The sequence below is a fragment of the Triticum aestivum genome, chromosome 2B (assembly GCF_018294505.1).
Source record: "Triticum aestivum cultivar Chinese Spring chromosome 2B, IWGSC CS RefSeq v2.1, whole genome shotgun sequence".
NCBI classification, from domain to species: Eukaryota; Viridiplantae; Streptophyta; class Magnoliopsida; order Poales; family Poaceae; genus Triticum; species Triticum aestivum.
Genome location: NC_057798.1, coordinates 741,077,093 through 741,079,637, shown reverse-complemented (window position 1 = coordinate 741,079,637; position 2,545 = coordinate 741,077,093).

Sequence of the window (2,545 nt, the reverse complement as noted above, 5' to 3'; positions counted from 1 at the left end):
TCCAAGTAGCATCGCCTAGCATAATCCTACCTGGCGATCCTCCCCTCGTCGCCCTGTGGAAAAGCGATCACCGGGTTGTTTGTGGAACTTGTCTGGATGTGTTTTATTAAGTATCCAGTTCTAGTTGTCATAAGGTCAAGGTACAACTCCGGGTCGTCCTTTTACCGAGGGACACGGCTATCCGAATAGATAAACTTCCCTGCAGGGGTGCACCACATAACCAAAGACGCTCGATCCCATTTGGCCGGACACACTTTCCTGGGTCATGCACGGCCTCGGAAGATCAACACGTCGCAGCCCCACCTAGGCACGACAGAGAGGTCAGCACGCCGGTCTAAATCCTATGCGCGCAGGGGTCTGGGCCCATCGCCCATTGCACACCTGCACATGGCGAGGGCGGGCGGAAGCAGACCTAGCAACCTCCATTACAAAGGAAGTTGCGTTACGCAGTCCAACCCGGCGCGCGCCGCTCCGTCGCTGACGTCAAGAAGGCTTCGGCTGATACCACGACGTCGAATGCCCATATCTTTCCCGCGTAGTTGCTTAGTGCGTATAGGCCAGTGGCCAGACTCAGATCAAATACCAAGATCTCGTTAAGCGTGTTATTTTGAAGTAACCGCGAACGCCGACCAGGGCCAGGCCCACCTCTCGCCTAGGTGGTCTCAACCTGCCCTGTCGCTCTGCCACATAGTAACAGTCGGGGGCCGTCGGGAACCCAGGCCCACCTCTACCGAGATGGAGCCACCTGTCCTTTCAGCCCCCACATCAGAATCACTTGCAGGTACTCAACGAGCCAACACGACTTTAGTCACCATTTGTATAGTATGTATATGTGTATAGTATATACCGTGATCACCTCCCAAGTGATCACGGCCCGATAGTATAGCGAGGCAGACTGACAAGAATGTAGGGCCAATGATGATAAACTAGCATCCTATACTAAGCATTTAGGATTGCGGGTAAGGTATCAACGACTGTAGCAACAATGACAGGCTATGCAACAGAATAGGAGTAACCGAACAGTAACATGCTACACTACTCTAATGCAAGCCGTATAGAGAAGAATAGGTGATATCTGGTGATCAAGGGGGGGCTTGCCTGGTTGCTCTGGCAAGAAGGAGGGGTCATCAACTCCGTAGTCGAACTGGGCAGCAACAGCGTCGGTCTCGTAGTCTACCGAAGAGAAGAGGGGGAGAAACAATAAATACAATGCAAACATAAGCATGACGAGGCATGACATGACAATGAGCGGGGTTAGATGTGCCCTAACGCGGTAGTAGGTGATACCGGCGAAAGGGGGAAACATCTGGGAAAGTATCCCTGGTGTTTCGCGTTTTCGGATAAGTGACTCGGAGGGGGAAAGTTGCAGGTTCACTATGCTAGGGGCGTGTGGCGGATGAACGAGCTGCGTATCCAGATTCGTCTCGTCGTTCTGAGCAACTTTCATGTATAAAGTTTTTCCATCCAAGCTACGGTTTATTTTATATTAATTTTAAAAAGATTTAAATCATTTTTAGGATTTATCTAATTAATTTAATTCAACATTATCTAGAACAGTACATGCTGACGTCATCATGACATCAGCATGATGTCAACAGTCAACAGAGGTGTTGACTGGGCCGTTGACGTGTGGGTCCCACATGTCATAGGTACGATAACCTAATTAACCTATTAATCAGTTTAATTAGTTAATTAGGTGCCTAATGTTTAATTAGTTTAATTAAACAGGATTAATTAAGTTAATTAATTTAGTTAATTATTTAATTAACATTTTTATTTATTTATTCATTATTTATTTATTTTAATTTCTTTTTTTATAAAACGTTCTGGGGGCCAGGCCCCACATGTCATAGGGCCAGCGGGCCTTAACGGGCACGGTGCTAACGGGCGGTGGTGCGGATGCCTGAGGGGCACTGAGCACGCACGAGGCACGCCGGCGCCAGCGGCGGCCAGAACCAGGGAGGCGGCAGAGGGGGGGATGGCCGCGGCGGTGGAGGTGGCTGCGACAGGGAGCAGCAAGGCGGTACCGCACCGATGGCGGGATGCACGGCGCGGTGGGTGGCCTTCGGCGAGCAGTGACGAGAGGGCGAGGCCCAGCAGCAGCAGAAGCAGCAAGGAACAGGGGGGCACGGCGAGGCAAGGCAGGGCGACGGCCCGGGCATAGGGCGTCGCCGTCCGGGGCAGGACGAGGCTGGCACGGGTGTGTCTACGGCGGACAGCGCGAGTGCGCGCGAGACGGAGAGAGAAGGAGGGCCGGGGTCGAGGGCGCGCCTGGGGCGCGACCAGTGTGGGGAGGCGGGGAGCGGGAGCAGCACGGGTATGGCCACGCGCAAGGCGCAGGCGCAGCCGACGCGGCCAGGGGCGGCGCCGTACAACGAGCAGGGAGCGGAAGGAGGGGGTGGCGGCTCACAGGGGGCCATAGGGTACGCGACAGTAGGGGTCGAGGAGGGTGACGGGGACGATTCAGCTTGGCGGCGACAACGTAGAGGACGACAGGGAGGCAGTCCGGGCAGCGACGGCGTCCTGCTCCGAGGTGGCGAGCGGC